Genomic DNA, 20,579 nt, shown 5'->3' on the forward strand with positions numbered 1-20,579 from the left:
TCTGTATCCATGGGTTCTGCATGTGTGATTCAATCGACTGGGGATGGAAGATCTTGGAGACAATGAGACATTGCTGCTGACGGGTAGTATGCACAGAGTTGAGCTTTGGATGACCTGTTTGTAGCGAACATGCACAGACTCTTTCTTTCTGGGTTATTCCCTAAACAATACAGCATAACATCCATTTACATAGCATTTACATTGTATTATTTATTATAAGTAAGCTGGAGATGAGAGCGTATGGGAGGATATATGTAGGTTATATGCAAATAGAGTGCCATTTTATATAAGGGATTTGAGCGTCCAAGGAGTTTGTATTGGGTGGTTCCTGGAACCGATCTCCCTTGGATACTGAGGCATGATTGTGTACAAATCTGAATATCAGACTGGAGAGCACCCAGACTGCTTCATTAGAAGACTTTAATATTTGAGCTGTATCCTCTAAATGGTACTGGGGTAGATGGAATGGTAACAGAGGTTAAAGAAGCAGATGTTATATTTGCATCATATTCCAAAGTGAGCTAAAATGGATTAAAATGTGAACTCTCAAATACAAAAATCCCATCACAAGAAACTGAAAGAGAACATTGGTGTGTATGGAAATAATTCTTGTCTTGAAAAGGACGAAACATGAAGGGGGAAAATGAGAGCGAATGAATGGATTTGACTGTCTCAGATTTAAATATCTTGTCTATCAATAAAGTCATAAAGAGAACCAATAAGTGTAAAATAATTTCTACAAATAAATAAATGGTTTTTGTCCTACCTACATAAAGAATCCATATACACAAAATAAATCAAGTTTTCAAAAGAAAAAAAACGAAAACAAGAAAGACCACATGTGCAAAAATTGACTCATAAGAGTCAATATAGACAACTGAGTGTAAAGATTATTAATCTCCAAATAGGTTGCAGGGATAACAATTAAACTTTACTATGATGCCATATTAAAGCATCAAAGGTAGAGATCTGTAAGAACTGCAGTTCCCAGCACCAGCTAAAGAGACGGAAAGTCTCTTTATATTTGCATATAAATGTTATATTTGCATCATATTCCAAAGTGAGCTAAAATGGATTAAAATTTGGGGACAGAGTAAATGGCTCTGTTAAGAAGGCAGTCTAACAGTGCATCTCAACAGTGTTGAAAATGTTCATATTTTCAATTTAACAATTTTATTTTAAAAATCAAATTCTTATTTTCAAACTGTGCTACACTGTCACATAGAAATACCACAAAATATAGACAAGATGAACACATGAGCATCAGCAATGGTTAGGAGAGGTTGGTCAGTACCTCCTCACTCCCAGACAACAGGCAAAAGGCATCTATACAAAGAGGGTTAAATGATGAGGGACATTGTGTGTGATATAATGATAAGCAGATTGAGGAAAATATAACACCTGGCTGATAAGAAGTATTATATATAATATAATTCTAAAAATTTTAACTGATATGTAAAATCATTAAAAATTGTATGTTCGTGGTGTTATATATATATATATATATATATATATGTATATATCTCCCTTGTGTTATGTTTAAATCGGGTTAAACGTCTCTACTTCTTCAAACATTTATCATTTCTTTATGTTAAAGCATAAACTCCTTTTTTCTAGCTTTTTGAAAGATAACAGCTCATTATCATTAACCACTATCATCCTGCAATATGCAAAGAGTATCTCCTGATTTAAAAAAAAAAAAAAAAAAAAAGACATGACCCAGTTACAAACACTTTGCGGCAAAGGTTATCAATAGACAATTCGCAGAAGAGGAAATCCAAATGATCCATGAACTTACGAGATCATACTCAATTTCTGGGAATTGGGAAAGTAAAAGTTGAAGTAGAATGAAATACTATGAGTTATGCATCAGACATCAAAAATGTATGAATAATGGTATTAAGTGCTGGTGAAGATGCATGGATGGAAGTACCTCATAGGGAACTTGTGACTTGATTCAGCTTTTTTGGCAAAATAATCTCAGAGTATCTGTTAAAACTGTGCATGTCTGTGGACCCAGCCATGCCACTTTAGTTCTTTGCCTTATGGAAATAAAAGCCACGTTTTCAAAGAAAAGAGGGAGAAAAAATCTGAATGTCCATTAATAGAGGAATGATGGAAAGAATTGTGTTAGAAATACAGAGTAAGATGAAGGAGGGAGGGGGTGGGGTGGAGAATCCTGTATTTGTTTTCCTAGAGGGATAACCACAGAGAGAGGGGGTGAGAGAGGGAGGGGGAGGGGAGGGAGAAATCAGATTGAGAAATGAAAATGTGAATAAGAGTAAAAGCCTATTTTGCAATATATTTCTTTTTCTCTCCTTGTTCTTTTGCTTTTCTGTTTAACAAAAGTTAAATAGAACTTCCTTTCTTCCCTCCCTTTTTTTTTTAAAGAGAGAGTGAGAGAGGAGAGAGAGTGAGAGAGGAGAGAGAGTGAGAGAGAATTTTTAATATTTATTTCTTAGTTCTCAGCGACACATCTTTGTTGGTATGTGGTGCTGAGGATCGAACCTGGGCTGCACGCATTCCAGGCAAGCTGGCTACCGCTTGAGCCACATCCCCAGCCCCTTCCCTCCCTTCTTACTGCCTGCTCACCTCCCTTCCTTCTCTCTCCTCCCTCCCTTTCTCCTCCTCCCCTTGATTTCCCTCCTATGGGAATGGAAGGGGAAGGTGTGTGCTTTTAGCTTTCACTATGTTGGGGGAGTGGAATGGTGGAGAAGTGAATGGGATAGATTATTGTTGTTTGTGTGCCTGGTTTTCAACATTGGTTACAGAGAACACAGGGTGATTTGGGGGTTTTGGAAAAGGGATTTAATAAAGGAGAATCTAGGATAAAATCAGGCTCTGAAGTCTATGTCCTTTTACAAATAAAAGAGATAAAAAAATACAAAGTATCAAAAGTGTTTTTTAATATATATGCTTTTTTTTAGTTGTAGGTGGGAAACAATACCTTTATTTTATTTTTATGTGGTGCCCCATACATGTACCCCATACATGCCAGGTGAGCGCTCTCCCACCAAGCCAGAGCCCCAGTCCCCCAAATTATTATTTTTTAAAAGTGTGCCTGAAGAGCAGAGAGGTTTAGTGATTTGCCTCCTTATTCCATTCTGGACTTTCCAAATTTAAGTTAAAAATAATTCACTCTATTTTTTTTAAGTGTATAATGAAGTCATTTTTCGTCCTGCTTTTTCCTCCAAGGTTTATAGGGATTTTTGCTTGTTCCGAGGTGTTTTCAGGGATGAAAATCCACACCCACTTCCCCATGCAGTTCAGAGATGGCGTTGCTGTCCCTCAGCTTCTGACAGGCTCTGCTCTGGGACCCAGAGGCCTCCAAGGAGGAGAGGGCTGACTGGTCCTCCCTGTTGAGCCCAGAGGTGCCCCTCTGCCGTCCACTGACCTCTGACAGTAGCCTGTCTAGGGGAGGGACTTTGTCAATGTCCTCCAACTTGTCAGTCATAGAAGGTGGCCACAGTTTTTGGAAACAGAAGGGAGAAGGGGCCCATGGGGCAGGAAAAGCAGTTATGGGGCAGAGAGGTGGAGGAGGGCAGAGCCAGCCATGTGGAGACCCGTCTGGTGCTGGGTGGGTTTGGGCCCGAGCCTGCCCTGCCCTGCAGGGCTCAGAGCACCCGGCCAGCAGTTCTGGAGAGACTGGGTTTCAGGGCCCTTCCGTTCTGGGCTCTTCCACCCTGGCAATAAAGTGGGGAAGGAGACAGTAAATAAGCAACAGGCAAAATTAAAACCCGTAATGAGCCGTATGAATATTGTGGTGTTATAATGTTGGAGACACATTTATTTGGGAGCATTGCATGTTCTGGGAAATCATAATGGCCTTGTGGCTGTGCGGACTCATTTTCCTCCACCGAGTTTCCGCTTATTGGCCCTGGAGGCTGGCAGCGCCCGCACCTGTGCCCAGATGCTTTTACAGCTTTGGCAGGGAGAGGGAGGCCATTATGGAGGGAGGGTGGGCTCTAAGAGCCTTCGCAGCGGGGGAAGGGCCCTGTAGCCTGAGTGAGGCCCCCTCCACCCACCCTAGTGACACACAGGGGAAGTAGAGCCTCTTTCAAGGCCAAGTCCACCAGGAAGGCTGCCAAAGACAAAGGTGTCACCGTGCCCACGCAGGGGAGGGAGACGCGGGTCCTGAAACCTTGCTCCCACCCTGGGGAGACCCTGCATGTGGTGGTGGTGGTGGGGGTGGAGGGGTGTCTAATGATTGTGCTGAGAACATAGCTGGAGGTCATTTGAATCTACTTTGCCCTCTCTGGAAGCTTCTCCTGATGGGTCAGGCTCTAGCCCATCATGGATGCTTCTGCAGGGCTCTAGAAAATTCCCTCAGGTCCGAATGCCCCAGAGCAGGAAGGGAGTAGGCTGGAGTAGAAAGCTCTGCTGAAAAGGCCTTGGGGAAATCTGGTAAGAGTGAGGAACTTTCTAGAGCTCTTGCACTCTCAGGAGCTGATTTGGGGGAAAGGAACCCTGATAGGGAATGGGGGTTATGTGGGAAAGTGACCTGGACCACCAAAGTGGGCTTTGCACCCCCAAGCTACCTTGGAGAAGGGCCTTCCAGAGAAGGCTGGCCGAAAAGTTCATGAAAACAAGCCATCGCATGCTCAGGTTAGCAAATAGAGAATCCGGCCAAGGTGGGGGATCCTGGGGCTCTGTGTGTGGCTTGTTTGTGGCTTTGCTACTGTGAACAGGTTGGCAGCAACACTTTTATGGCTGTTCATGGTTTCCAAAGGGTTTGCAAGAAAATAACTTCCTGTTGGGAATTTCCAGCTGAATCATTCCGAAACCAGGTTCTAGGGCTTAGCCTGGTGGACGTGTAGAAATGTCATAGCGTTGGTCATATTCAATGCATGAGTATTTGTGAGTTAAATATACATGTTTGGCAAAAAGGAATGATTTTAATAGTAGGATGCATTCCCATGTTTCAGATGCACTCTAATCTGCCCTCTCTGAATTGCACGCAAGACAAGACGTTATGCAGAGAGAGTTGAAGACAGGGAACCAGGTCTGCAGCAGGCACTTTGGGTGGTTTTCCCGGGCTGGGGTGGGGGTGGGGGGGGACAATCCTGAGTCAGCATGACTCTGACCCTGTGCTGGGTCTGGTTCCTCGATGTGCATGAGGCAATCTCACTGGCAGCTAGGAAGCTCCAGAACTCTTCTGAGCATGGCTTCCATCCTAAGAACAGGAAAATCAGAGCTCAGGGAGAGGAAGGTATTGGTTCAGGATCAAGGGACAGAACCCAGGGAAAATCCCACGATTGCATCCTTTATCACTTCATTTTCACGGTCTGTGGACCCTGTGCTCTCTCACTGCTTCCCTAACTCTACACTGAGCTCTGGGTAGCTGAGCACGACATTCTTCCTTTACTTCTGGGTGTCCCGACTCCTGCACCCCGGAGCTGCGCTGAGCTCATAGAAACTTCTCAGTGAACAGACTCTCTGATCCAGCCACACACCTGCCAGAGGGCAAGTTCTTTAAATTAACTGAGGCTTCCGGCCTCAGGACATTGGTACGTCCCCTTCCCACATTGTTCCTCAAGTTTCAACACATTCTACCCAATGTACCATAAATGCATGTGTGTGTGTGTGTGTGTGTGTGTGTGTGTGTTGCAAATGATCTAGATGTGTTGGCATCCCCTCATTTCCCATGCAGGGCCAGGGGCAAGAGCAGGTCTGTGGATGCCCTGAGCACAGTGGCCCGTGGTAGGGACGTGTCATACACACCACAGGCAGCGTCCTGCAGGTCTGGGCCACGGGATGGAATATCCAGCCTGTTGGCTGGAAGCTGAACTGATAATCGGCATCAAGAGGGAATTGGCTCTTTTAAGACAAATGCTTCCAGATGCCAGGATCACTGGGTCCATGTTATACCCAGATGGGTCCGGGTGGGAGCCAGAAAAGACACAGCAGTTGATAAAACCAGAAAAGTAGCTAATCAAAAAGGCGCTTGCGTGGGAGGGTCCTAGAAGGTCGGGTCTGCCCAGGGGTGGTTTCCTAGGGCAGGAAGTGCACCCCGAGACCCCAGGGAATTTGGGGCACTTTGCCATCTCTCTGGGGACCGTCCTGCTGGGGGCACTCTGCTGTTTGTGACTGCCAGTGGGAACCAGTTCCCAGAGATGGCCCAGCCACGTGGGGTTTGCAAGCGTCTGACAGAAGCAGGTTTTCTATGGAGATTACAATTGACGACTGCTTCCTGGTCGCTGGGAAGCCTTCGTGGGCAGGAACTGTGTTGACGAGTCTGTTTCCTGCTCCAGCTGGAAGCATTTGAGGTAAATGAAGAGCCGGGAAACTGAGTGGAATCTAACCTTTGGGAACTTGGAAGGGAACTGTTTTATTTTTTATTTTTTTGCTTAGAATGTGATTTGGGACATTTGAATGTTTTAAGGAATCCATCAGATGATCTGACATTGCAGGGTGCTCTCCCTATACCACCCCTCAGAAGGATGGAAGCTATAAACTGACATTCCTTTTCTATAGGTCATTCCTAATTAAGCCTGTGTGCTCCCAGTGGAACCCAGGAAAATGACTGTTTTGGAGTGATGAGCCGTCAGGTTCCCTTGTCTCTCACCTGGAGGACGGCAGAAGACTCCCCACTAGGCTCCCCTGCTTCCCTCTCACCCTTGGCAACTCCTTGTTCACACAACAAGCAGTCAGAGTGGTTTTAGGTATGGAAATTAGGTATCAGTGCCCATGCCCCAATCTCTCCTGTCTTCCCACTGACATTAGAATAATGTCACCCTGTCTACTTCTCTAACCTCATCTATTGCCCACACCAGCCACACTGGACTCCTCGTTCCTCAAACAGACCAAAGAGCTTCCTGCGTCAGAACACTTGCACTTGCCCTTCTCTGTGCCTGAAATGCTCTCCCCACGTTTAGTCATAGCTTCCTTGGATTTAATCAACCATCTTCTTACATTGATCCATGAGCTCCAGTTTCACCTATGGAGGAGATTATTCAAAGTAGTGCATCTTGGTTATTTTCCATTATTCTATTTTATTTTCCTCAAAGCATTGGTCATTTTCTGAAGTCATGGTGATGATATTTTAATTTGTTAAATTGTGTGACTTCTCCTCCTAGAATATAGGCTCCCTGGGAGCAGAGTTTTGTTCATTGTTATGTCCCCAGAAGCTACAGCCAAAGTCAACTCTCTATAAAAATTTGGTGAATGTATGTATGGATGGATAGGTGAATGTATGGGATGGATGGGTGTGATGGTTGGATGATGGATGGTTAGGTGAGATGGGTAGATTGGTGGGTGGATGGTTGGAGGTTGTATGGATGGATAAGTGGGTGAACAAGACTGTGCTACCCAAAAGGAGTTCAGGATTTCCAAGTAAATTTCATCCATTGCAACAAAGCTCCTTGAGAAAGTCAAGTAAATTGGCAAAAAAATTAGGCCAGAACCATTCTGATAATAACTCTTCTCTAGGTTCAAGAATCCTTAATTCAAAAGAAGCCCACCCAAAAGACTAGCTATTAGGAGCTCACAGGTATTTTCCCATTCCTCCTCCTCCTCCTGGTTTCTCCTTTCTCTTTCTCCTCCTCCTTCTTCTTCATCTTCATCTTCATCTTCCTTTTCTGCTTCTAACAACCAGAAATGAATTCTGGCTGAGCCAACTTTGATAATGGACTCTCTCTTCCCACTGTAATGTTGCAATAGTGACCACCATTTTTTCTTAAATCGGGTCATCATTTGTTGTTAAATAGATGCTTATTTGAAGAATTCTTTTGTGTGTGATCTAACTAAAAACTGTACTTTCATGAGATTGATTTCCTCATGAAAACAGTTTATTCCATGATGAGATGTTACTGGGAACTAAGGATGAAGTGTGCTTGTAAATTATTTATTTTAGCCGGTGCTGAGCAGAACAGCTAGCTGCATGTAACAATCCTAATTTTTATGGGAAATAATTTCCTTTCAAAATAACATTTATTTTTATTTAATAATAAACTTGATCAAATGCTCTTTGAGGAACAGTTAGAAATGGATGAGGGAGACTATCATAATCATATTACAGTCCGAGATAAACTTCCTTCCACAGCTAAGTTCCTTCTCTTCCTTTCATTCTGTTTGTATACATGAAAACACATAGGTGTGTTTACATGGTTTTAATTATCCTCTATATGCATTTTTACCCATTTTTTAAACTTAAAATTACATTTCATATTCTTTGAGTCATTTTAAAACTCTGGGCAAACATCATTCAATTACTCCTTAGTGTTTAATTGGGTAGACTGGTATTGTTCAACAGGAAAATAATGAGAGTCAATATAGGATTCTAAATTTTCTAGGAGCTTCAGTAAACAAGTAAAAATAAAACAGGTGAAATTCATTTGAATCACGTATTTTATTTTTACTCTCCCATATAAATTTTTGTCATCTCAACACATCGTTAATATCCAAACTATTGAAGTGTTCTACATTTTTTTTTTGAACTAAATCTTTGAAATCCATTTGAATTTTATCTCAATCTGAATTGAGCCACATCCCAGGTGGTCAATACCCATAGATAGTGGTTAATACATTCAATGATACTGATCTAATCCATTAAAAATTGGTAGTATAATAGTTTATGAATAGTGGAAGGAATTCTAACTAATACCCATATTCCATCTGAAAAGACCATCTTCCAAGAATAAAAGCAGTCCTAAATTAGAGTTCCAGTTATCTTCCATCAGGTCTGAAGGTGATTAATTCAGTTTGATAGCTACAAGATATAGCCTCAATTCCTCAAAATGCTAAATGAAGTGGAAAGATGTTGAAAACAATGTTTTCAAATTACGAATTTGATACCATTTTGCTTCTTTTCAAAGATGATTTCCTAGACCCTAATAACAGTTGATGTCTCCTAGTATATTAAGATCATACTCAATACAAAGCAAATGAATTGAATTAGCTTGGATGGTATTGATTATGATCAGTCCTGTTTCAGCTCTGGGTCTGTCTGCTCACTTTTCTTGATATTATGGGGTTCTCCTGCTCCCCTCCACATATAAGAATAAAATACTTATTGTTTGCTGTAGCAGCTACTCCTGGGAGCCCAACTCAGGTTGTACCTCTGTGAACTCAGTTTTTTTAAACTTTATTCTTAGACTGAAGGCGTTTGAAGGAAACCCAGTGGTTACAATTGATCTCTAGCATGCACCCTGATGGTGTGCATAAGGAAAATCTTATGAAGGAGGAAGGAGTGGGTAGAGGGAGGACTTTCCATGTCGTTTGGGAACATTCCTTTCTGATTATGGGATTCAGTTCAACCCCTCAGGGAGCCAGGAGAGACATCCCAGAACCCATTTAAACTAATGGAGGCTGGTGGCTTAAGTCCAACATGAGTCCCCCCAAAACAACCACATGTCATATACTGGCTTCTGGGGGCACAACAAGGAATCCGATGCTTTACCTGTCTCCAAGGTGACCCATGGAGGGAGAGGCATAAGCAAACTCCAAACCACAACATATTATCCACGATGAGTGGTATATCTGGAGTGTTGTGTGAGTCACTTAAACCTCCTTTGGGGAAGATCTCTGGGAGGATGACTTCCTGGAGTCCTGACTGTCAGTGTGACCTCAACCAGCCTCCTCTTCCTCCCTGAGACTTGTGGAATGAGCATCATAAAATTGTAAGTTCCTTGCTTAGCATCTGGACGGCCATTTTAAGAAAAATTTCACTTTTCCCCCCCAGGGCGTGTCTGAGAAAGGCTCCCCCCTCCCTCATATCAACCCCACCCTTAACCACCTGCATTAGGACCTGCCCAGCTGCAATCCTTGAGCCTACCCCATAAAAGTCCTGATCCCCAAGCCTGTTTGGCCTCTCTCCGTCTATAGAGAGATGTGCCTTTACTTATCAGTTCTGACAAATAAACTCTTGTGTGTATCTTTGCCTGGTCTCTGTCTTTCATTTCTCGCTCACCTGTCTCCTGGTTCCTCACTTTCCTTTAAAAATTATCAGCATCATTGGGCTGTGAGAGGGAGAAAATGGTAAATTCCCAGTGGAATATGTATGATAGGGTCATGGCCAAGTAGTAGCCACCATAACTGTCACTACTCTTGTTGTTTTATTTTTAAAGATGGACAGGTAAACAGGGACCATGGGTAAGCAGATTAGCAATTTTGGGCCATTGGGCCAGCATAAGGGCTTGTTGAGAGCCACAGCCCAAAACTTCCAGCTGATTGGCTCACCGTGGCCCCAGCTGGCAGCTCCTCTGCGGTGATGCTCATTGGGCTGTTTCCCTGCCCTTTCAGACCATGGAGCTGCTCATTGGGGGACTCTTTTGGCTCCGCCCACAAGACCCAGCCAATTGGTCTCAAGAGAGGGAGGAGTGGGGGTTGAGAGGCTTGCTGGAAGCCGGTGGTGGCAGTTGGGCTCTGAGGGAATTCCTGAAGAGCTGGTGTGGTGTGGCGTGTGTTCTAAAAATAAAGTTCGTTTGTGCTTGACAAGTGGCTCTGAATTGTGCCCAGCCAGACTGCGGCATTTGGTGGCCCGAAGGGGCCCCAGCAAACTTCCAGCTGATTGGCTCACAGCGAGGGCTGTAGACCTGCCCTGTAGGAAGGACTCTGGGCGGCCATCCAAGGGAAGGTGGCATCTAGGGGACTCAGCGTGGAGCTGCATTTGCCCAATAAGGACGTTGCTTTTATCAGATTCTGAGTGATGATCAATAAAAAGCAATATGTTAAATAGATGCGTTTATTCTCAGTTAATATTTCCATTTTATGTGTTTTTTCTTCTCTTTGCTGTGATCATTACTATCATCGCCGTCACCCTAGGGTGTGTCTTGGAAAGAGCAGGACATGGGGGTTGGGAGTTCCCATCCTTCTGCCCACTGGATGGAAGAGGGACACAGTTGGCCATGGAAGAGAGGAACTTACCTCGAGTGACCATAAAAAGTAGTCCTCCACTCCACCCTCCACAGGGCCTGGCAGCTCTTCCCAAATAGTGGCTCCATATTTACACAGCCTCCTCTTTTTCCCTTTATCTCCGTCATCAAAAGTTTAAGGAGATTTAAAAACCACTGGGGTGTTATGCATAAAATACAGCCTCGGGTCCCTGATGGAATTCATGCGCAGGTTCCGCTGAGGCAGGGCTGGAGCCCACCCCTCCAGGGTGTCTGGGCTGTCACTCTCCCCATCTGTCTTCCTGATTGTAAAATTAAACACATGCACAGGAGGGCTTGGGAGGCAGAGTTATGGGGGATATAAAGTGCCTGACAGCAGATAAACCTGGCCAACCCACAGTGGAACACCCAATCATGGCAGGCCGAGAAGGGTGAGAGGGCTGAAAAGGGGTCCCGGAGTGGAGGGAGCCACCTGCACCCTGCAAAGGGGAGGGGAGCAGGGGGTCTGGTGGCTGGAGTGTGGGGGTGCCACTGACCCCAGCGTTTCCAGGAGGTGGATGATCCTCTGAGGCCTCCTTGGCCCTCCTCTCAGCCATGGCTGGGTGCTCTGTTTGCAGGAGAGAGAAGAAGGCCACACCTGCTGGAGGAGGCACCCAGGCAGCTGCAGGGTGGTAAATTAGAGCAGAAGATCCTGTGGAAAAGGCAGGTGTCAGGACACCCAGATTCCCCCCTCCCAGGAACGTGAACAGAGTCTCTGCCATTGACAGAGGGCAGCCCTGCAGGTCTCGGATGGGTGTGGAGTAACTGTCAATGCAGAGGTGAGACCCACAGATCCATGCGATGGGCAGCAACAGCTGTAACTAGGGAGCAGGAAAGGAGAGCTTCTCCACAAAGACCTGCCAACCACTGCAGGAGCTGCCCCGGGGCTCCTGGGCACAGTGGGATTCATCTCCATGACACCCCCCGGAGGGCTATGGTCACTGAAGGGGAGGCTCGAGCCAGCTGCACCTGGGGGTCTGGCTTCATGCAGTGGCTTAGAACATTGGCTACTGGGGGCTTAACCCTCCCGCCCTGAGTCTCTCCAGCAGACATTGCTGCCAGGACATCTGGACAGCAGGAGGGGCAAGAACCCTCAGAGCCTCTTGTGGCCTGAGGCTGTGGGTGGAGCTTTTTGGCCTGTGTGTGTGTGTGTGTGTGTGTGTGTGTGTGTGAGAGAGAGAGAGAGAGAGAGAGAGAGAGATGAACAGAGAAAAAGAGACAGGGGGCAGACAGAAACCATCACACAGAGAGACAGAGACAGAAAGAGACAGAGACAGAGAGAAACAAACATACAGAGAGAGAGACCAAGATGAACAGTCACAGAGAAGCAGAGAACAGAGAGGTGCGATCCAGGAAGAGTGGAGGAACACGGGAAGGACACACGTCTCAAGGCAGAAGCTGCAAGAGCCGTGGGGACTGGGTTCATTCATTCGTTTTTCTGTCCCTCTTTCTAGGAGACCTACTGTGTTCAGTGTTTTGCACACCGGCCAGAGTCTGTCTCAGCCTCCCTGAGCTCACGGAGGGACACCAACCAAGCCCTCACACATGTTACTCAGTTTTCAATTGAGGTAGGTGTCCCCTGCAGCATGGGAATCAGGCACCACGGGCCTCTACCTGTGTCTTCATTGTTGGGAAACTGGTCTGTGCATCTTTGAAGGAGGCACAGTTCATTCCATCCTGTGAAAGCCAAGGGGGATCATTTGGTGTCTGATTGATCGATCAAGGTCTGATGCTGACGGGTGCTGGCCAAGGGCTAAGGAGCAAAGGCCAGTGGACAGCTCTCAAGTCCAACATGGCTGCTCCTGCCCAGAGGATGCTGTAACTGCCTTTCTCCAGACACTTGCTTTGATGTGTAGTATTCATCCTGAAAAGATGACTGATTATAAAGGCCCGGTTATCCTGATAAAATGTGCCAGTGTGACCAGCACCCAGGTGAATACCTAGAGCAGAAGAAACCTCTCCACACTGCCCAGTGGACACCCACAAGGTGCTCTCCCAGCTGGGGTAAAACAGGTTCGTGTCTCTTATTCTTGTGTCTTAATGGACTCATTTAAGACTTGTGCTCTGCATCTTCCCTCACCCGTCCATTCATGTTGTGTGGCTCCATTGGTGACTGGAGTGTCTTCCCATAATGTCTGACCAAACCACAGGCTTGAGGGTTGCTGGGCCCTGATAGTGACCAGTGATTACACCCTCTTCCCTTTGGCCTGGTCTTTCCTGTGGGCCCTTCCACCATTTTAATTGGGTTCCTCAGAGCCTACAAGGAACACAGGTCCCTCAAGGCACCACGGACCTGAGAAAATCTTTCGCACACGCAAACCTTTGCTCTTGTTGGTATTTCCCAGATCCTCTCTCAAAAAGGATATAGTTAAATGCCTAATTCCAGGGTCAGACCACCTAGGATTGAATCGTTGGGTAATTTCTTAAGCTCTTTGTGCCTTTATCTCTTTGCCTATAGAATAAGGTTGATAGTTACATTTCCTTCTTACAGTTGCAGGGAGGGTTAAGTGGGAAGGGTCTGCAGTGTGAGCTGCCATCATTTTGTTGACCACAATCAACTTGGAGGAGAAATATAACCAATAGGAGACAAGAAGATCACACAGGTAACCAACAGCAAGCTATATTTAGAACCTGGGTATTCTGACTCTGGACAGTCCTGACCCTGTTGCTTTCTTCCCCTTAGAGTAAAAGTGACAGTTGGAGACGTTTACTGAAACATCCGTGTCACTGAGAGAAACTCCTAGACTGACACTGGGTGGTTTTAAGTCTGCGACCTTGTGTCCTGCTTCTTTGGAATTTTCTCACCTCCACCGGAGAAGTCTCTTCGTCTTAGCTTTTGAGAAATCCACATACCCAATAGTCTGTTTGAATAATGCTTTTGAAAGAGAAAAGAAATCCTCACATGGAGAAGGAATAAACAAACACATAGGTGTATCTAGTTGTTCCACTTGAAGGTTTAAATTTTCTTCAAGCTTCATGGAAACTGAAGCAAAAGAAGCCTTCCTGATAGCAGGTAGCATGGCTGTCTGTGGGAGGAGGTGAGATGCTCTCTTTGTGCAGGGCTCATTGAACACTTGGAGGTGATCTTTGTGTAGATGTTTTTATCCTGGGAACTTGTAAAAGTCAAGATGAGGTATGGAAACTGGACTCCTAGAATCATCCCTGTGGAGGGTGGGGGGTCCAGAGGACTGTGGTGTGGTGGGGGTAAGACTGAGAGCCGGGAGGAGGAGAGAACACAGGCAGGAGGGGTGCCGGGCAAGGCTGTGCCCTTGGCAGTTCCTCAGGGTTATGGCATCCTACACCAGGTGTCCTGAGCCAGGAAGATCATGAGACACACCGAGGAGATTGTGTTTCATACACACACACGTCCCTGGACCCCATCATAGTTGTTCTAATTGTGACCCTGAAGTTGTAAGGTTTAGGATGTCAAGTTTCAGAACCACACATTTCCGTACCCTCAGAACCTCTCCCCAGGTGGCAGGAGACCAGATGGTGAAGATATGCTCAGAGGTCTTGACTCTGAACTCTCAGGTGAGAAGAGAAGAGGAGGCAGAGGGATCCCTGAGTCTTGCACTGCCCATTCGTTGCTTCATCCACCTCCCCAGAGAGGGACCCATAAAGGAGCTTCTGCCCAGGTGGGCAGGTGGAATAGGTCATGAGCTAGTCAGGAAGGCGGGAATTGAAAGGGGGGCTTCCCACACCTCTCTCCCTCTGGCCCTGAGAAAGCCAATGTTTCTTCTGAGAGTCTGTGTTCTCAGTTATAAGGAGTTTATTTTACAGTGGTCCAAGGTACAGTTTTACCAACATTGGAAGGTCACTCAATGCTTAATAAAAGCTGGAGACTGGTCATGGTTCTATTTAAGACTCATCTGTAGGAATCATCCCAATACCCTGCGGGGTATGTGCTTCTTTATACCCACTTTACAGATAGGGAATGCTGTTAGGAAGGGTTCCCCAGAGAAGCAGAGTCAGTAGGAAATAGACAGAGACACATAAGAAGGGTTTTATTATGGGGATCGGCCTATGTGATTGTGGAGGCTAAAATATCCCAGGATCTGCCATCTGCAAGCCGAAGACCTACAAAGGCTGCTGGTATAGTTCAGTCAGAGCCAGAGGCTTGTGTTTCAGTCAGCCTTGCATCCCTGGGACCACATGTATGAAGAGAACAGGGCTGGGCAGGGAATGTTTGTTTTGGCTCTCAGTTTCAGGGGCTCAGTCCAGGGTCGACTGTCTCCATAACTGTGGGCCCAAGATGAGGCAGGGCATTGTGGTGGAAGGATGTGGCAGAGGACATGACAACAAGGAAGCAGAGAGCTCTGGTTCCCTGGCAAAATATAAACCCCAAAGTCATGCCCCCAGGGCCCAACTCTCTCCAGCCACACCTACCTGCCTACAGTTACCACCCAGTCGTCCCTAGAGAGGACTGACTTCTGGTTAGGTTAAAGATCTTCTAGTGGAATCATTTCACCTCTGAACCTTCTTGCATTGTCTCACACATGAGCTTTTGGGGGATACCTCATGTCTAAACCATAAGAGTCTGCGAACTCTGGGGTGGGGAGTATTAGGTCTTCAGCAAATTGGGTGATGCCCACCTACATGGGTGAGAGCCAATCAGCTGATCACCTTTCTTCCCACCCGCCCAGTGCTAGGAATGATTCTCGGGGCTCCTCATGTGCTAGTCAAGTGCTCTACCATGGAGCTGCATCCAAGCCCTTTGAAAATTTTATTTTGAGGCAGGTTCTCACTAAGTTGTCGAGGCTGGCCTCGAATCTGTGATCCTGCTGCCTCAGCCTCACAAATTACTGTGCTCCACCAGGGTGAATCTTCTTTCCTCAGTCTGTTGGTTCACATGTTAATCTCTTCTGGAAACATCCTCCAAGATGTATGAAGAAATAATGTTTTACCAGCGATGTGGGCATTACTTAGTCAAATTGGAGCCTCAAAGTATCCATCACAGAAACGAAGTTGAACTCAGTTGATTAAGACGGGTCACAGGTATATGGTAAAGTATTTGAAACTAGATCCCAACATCTGCTTGCAGTTGACCCAAGTCCGGGGGAGGTTTTTGTTGTTGTTGTTGTTTTCTTTTGTTTTAATGAGGACTCGTACTCCAATGTTTTTTTTTTTCTTCTGTTTTTATTTTCTACCTCGATAATGAACAATTGTGATGTTTCTATTGTCCCAGATTAAAAAGTTCCAGGATCTATGTTTTCATGCATACTGTCTATCGCTGCTCCTTTCTTGCACTTTTCGTTTTCTATTATGTTTCTAAATGGTCCAAGCCATCATATTTTTTTTTTCCTTTTGTGGCCTCAAGCTGTGATATTGGAACATGGCTATGATCTACTAAAACAAAGTGAGACACTCCCTTCTTTCTGTAGTGCTTGGAATAGTCATTCTTACTCTAGTATGAATTAGAAGACAATTGGACCAGACCTGCTGTTGATAAAAGCCCAGTGTACATGGAAATAGCTCTGGGGGCGGGGGTGGTAAAAACAGGATTCATGGGAGCCAGAGCAATCCATGTGTTTCTCTTTATTAGTCTGCCCATGAATACGAACCTCTCCCAAGCCCCATCTGGAGGCACTGCCCACTCCTAACACATGCGCAGAGGCACAGTGTGCCCATTTTCTCTAACCCAGGCCTTTATTCCAACCCAGGGAAGAAACTCAATTCCTATTTCTTGCTGGGTGGGATGGGGATTATTGCTTAACCAAAAGAAAATGAAACTTTGCTGCTTTAGCAAAAAGAGAACAAGATCCCCTTCATCATTGATGCAAATGCTGGTTTTCTTATAAGGCTCTGGTTGTGCAATGGTTTTATTTTTATGTTTACTTTATTCTGGAACAGAAAGCAGGCCCACTTGGGGACTTGGATCCTTGTCCCATGTCTCTTGCATAAGAAGGACACACATACATCATAGAAGAACGCAAGCCAGTGGGTCATCTGTCTTAGGGGGACTGATTGTCCGTGGGTCCAGGAAAAGGTCAGGAACCTGTGGATATTAATTAATCCAGCCCGCCACACAGCCTTCCATGTTTATTAGGGAGGGCCATGGCATTTGGCCAGGATGACGGGTTTTAAAGATTGGTGTTTTATTGAGAGGACCACATCTGTTTACTGTTCTGTGGGAATTAAGCGTTCCTTTGGAAGTCTGGTGGGAGCAGGTGCAGTGGGCAGCCCAGGTTAATGCCCTTTTAGTCACTGCCTTGTCTTTTCCTGCTCCTGTTCTCCAAGGGCTCTTGGGAGCCCACAGAACCTCAGCTAAGGGCGGTGGGGAGACCACTCAGATCTTTATCGCTTGCACCACCCAAAGGCCAGCACCCTCCTTCTAAGGAGGAGGGCTTCTGAGCTGCACGTCAGGGACACCTGTCCATCCCCACTGTGGGCTCGCAGAATCAGCATCGCTTTGAGATGGCCTTGGTCTGGCATTCTTGTGTGCCTTGCCCACCTGACAGGACTCTTCCGCTCTGCTGAATTTACACCTATAAATATTTGTGCATGTGAAAGAATGTCCTGCAGGCTGGGACAGAGGAGGATTTTGATGGCAGGAACACAAATGACGTCACATCCCCAGTTGTGTATCCGGTTGGTAATAGCCCTCAGCTGTAGCCACGGCTGCAGATGTTTGGAGTCTGGCTTACAGATCCTTGAAGTCTCAGTGACCTGTCCAGAGCTCGGTGCCCAAAGAGGCCCCACAGGCTCCTGACAACCATGAAGTGATTTTAAGTGATAAGAAGGAGAAGATGCTTTATTCCAATAGCTATGTTTAGTTTTCCTAGCAATGCAGGTGGCTCTGAGTCCTGCATCCATGTCCTCTGTGCAGCCTTGGGTAGTCACACAGAATATGTGAGCCTCCATTTCCTCATCTGATAAGTGGGGATGGGTGATCCAACCCCTGACTCTCCTCACCTGTGAAACTCTGATGAGATAAGGCATCCAGGAGGCATGCTCATTACTATGACTATTATTGTTACTTCTACCAGAATATTAAATATATTAAAAGATAACTAATGCATGGACATAACCTATTCTGTGCCCACCCCTTGCTAGGTATATTAGTCAGCTTTCCATGACTGTAACAAAATACCTGAGAGAATCAACTTAAAAGGAGGAAAGTTTTACTTTGGCTCACAGTTCAGAGGTTTTCAGTCCATAGTCACTTGGCCTCATTGCCTTTAGACCTGCACGAAGCATTCCATCATGGTGGGGGGGCCATGTGGCAAAGGAGGCTCTTCCCCTCACCACACGCTAGTATCCCAATATTCCCTCCAAGGCCATGCCCCTGTTGACCTCACTTCCTTGCGGTAGATCACACGTCCTAAGAGTTCCACCACCTCTCAATAGACAGGTGACCAAGCTTTCAACACATTCAACTCTGGGGGACTCTTATCTAAACTAGAGCACATCATGCAAACCTCCCCGCAGCTAGTGTGATGCCAGCTTTCTCACATTTTAGAAACAAAGAGTTGATAGATAAGAAATCCAGAATTATCATGTTGTTTGTACCAACATGGTATGGTGCACAAATGAAAGACAAAGATCCCCTAAATACTTCTACAGAATTAATTAAATGCATATTTCAAAAGGTGCATTTAGTCCCAAGCCTGTCTCCTATTTTTATAGAGCTTGTAGAGAGAAGGCAAAAATCTGTCCAGCAAGGTGTCTTTTAGTTCTTGCCCTACATCCTAAAGACAGAACATTTCAGGAACACGGTTTTTCTAAGAAAATATTGGAAGAAAATACACCAGCCTCAGATGCTGGTGGTGATTGTCTCGGACCAAAGGACACTAGGTGCTTTTTCATTTTGCTTCGTGCTTAGTGAAGTAGACATTTCAACATAGAGTCCAGGTTACAATTGGCTGAGACACTTCCATGGATCTAAGGGGCTACACTATTTTCATAATAATAGTAAGATATAATTTGCTACCAGCAACGGATCAAGCTGTGGACTACTGAGCACAACTTTAGGCTGGTTGTGATTGTGTTCTCTGCTGTGGTGCGTGTAGTTTCACTTAAAGATGTACTTGATGTGGTGTGTGCATACAATGGAATATTATTCACTCTTTAAAAGGAAGGAAATCTTGCCACAATTCATTTTCAATATCAGACATTGACATTTACAATCCCCAGAGATTCTCGCTTCGTTGGCTGGGGATGGCACAGAGACATGGGAATTCTTTCTCACAAAGCTGCCCTGATGATTCTCATGCAAAGACAAGACTGAGACTCTCTGTTCTAGACCAGTGGGTCTCAACCGTATTGTCTTGGGACCATTAAGAAGGTGAAAATTCTGACAGTCATTGAGGACCCTAAGTGCTTTTGTGTAAGTGGATCTTTCAATATGGAAACTAGAAAACACCTAGAACATTCACTTCGTCAGGAGAGATGAAATAAGTTTAGCGGATAGATAGTGGTGACCACTACCCAACCACGTGAAAGTGTTTTTACTGCAACTAGTACACTTCAAAATGGTGAAGATGCTAAATTTTATGTTACATATATTTTTGTCACAGTAAAAGAAAAATGAATGTTAAAGGGATTGTGGATTCAAGAAATAAAGAATATATCTGATGTAGCAATGAGAAGTTTTTCATTTTATTAAATCTCAATCTTTGAGCATGAGCTTTCCCAATGAAATGGCACATGGGCATGACACACTCCTGCCCATAGTGAAGTCTGACACTTCCTCAAGGCACCTGTACAATCTCTGGAATTTTGAGCTGAGTTAGCTGCCTTCTTCAAGAAGTACCATTTTTATTTGAAAGAACAACCGATAGACAAACTCTGGGTATTCAAACTTGACTATTTGGCAGACGTTCTCTGGAAAATGAACAAATTAATTCTGTCACTTCCAGTAAAATAACTGACAGTATTTGTTGCCAATGATAAAATTCAAGCTTTCAAGAAATTTTGAAAAACTCGTAGGAGCCACCATGGGCTTGACAGCTTTCCAATACTTAAAGTGATACTAATGAATGCGACTTTTTTTTGTTTAATATTGTATAATGAATTGTGTCAACATTGGAAGATCTGCATGTCTCATGGAATAGATATGTTTCAAATGACCATACTAAACTCTTCAAGGGTAAAAATGGTATTCAAATATTAAGAGAGAACACAAGGTTTGAATGGAATGGAGTCCAAAAGGTTCGTCATTATTTTCAGATTCTACATTGCAACTAACCTTTGGGGGTGGGGGGGGGACAGCTACTGAGTTTTGGTGTAGTATCAAAGAATATCCACAATGACCTCAAAGGACTAATGACATCAACTTCCTTTTTCCAAGTGCATCTGTGGGTGGTCAGATTGTCTTCCTAGATTTAAACAGCAATCAATCACGTCTTGCAACAGGCCAAAGGTAGAAGCAGATCTAAGCCCTTAGAGGCCTTTTTATCAAAACAAAAGTTTGCAAAAGGTAAAAAAGTGACAGAGTTGCCATTCTTGTCACTAGTTTTTGTTTTTTTTTTTAACCTATTTCTATTTTTTTTCATGAAAATATTCTATATCTGTAAGTATCTCTTGGGTTAACAATTATTTTAAAATGAATTGCCAAATGAATGTTTTAGAGTTTTGTTTTGCTTTCATTTCCAAAGACCCACCTACACAAAAGCACGTAGGGTCAGAATTTTGACGTTCTTAATGATTCCAAGATTAACATGTCTGAGGCCAGAGCAGGGATTCTGAGTCTTGCCTTTGCATTAGGAAAAC

General features: G+C 44.8%; 1 long non-coding RNA gene across 1 annotated transcript in view; it reads left to right on the forward strand.

The window, feature by feature from the left end:
- Positions 1 to 12,100: 12,100 nt before the first annotated feature.
- LOC308637943 overlaps positions 12,101 to 20,579 on the forward strand; it is a 31,155-nt gene continuing 22,676 nt past the window's right edge. The window contains exons 1-2 of the long non-coding RNA XR_014019710.1: positions 12,101 to 12,210; positions 12,323 to 12,436. This is a non-coding gene — a long non-coding RNA (uncharacterized lncRNA). The remainder of the gene's footprint in view (positions 12,211 to 12,322; positions 12,437 to 20,579) is intronic.

Source organism: Spermophilus citellus (genome assembly GCF_964194105.1).
Source record: "Spermophilus citellus genome assembly, chromosome: 18".
Lineage (NCBI taxonomy): Eukaryota > Metazoa > Chordata > Mammalia > Rodentia > Sciuridae > Spermophilus > Spermophilus citellus.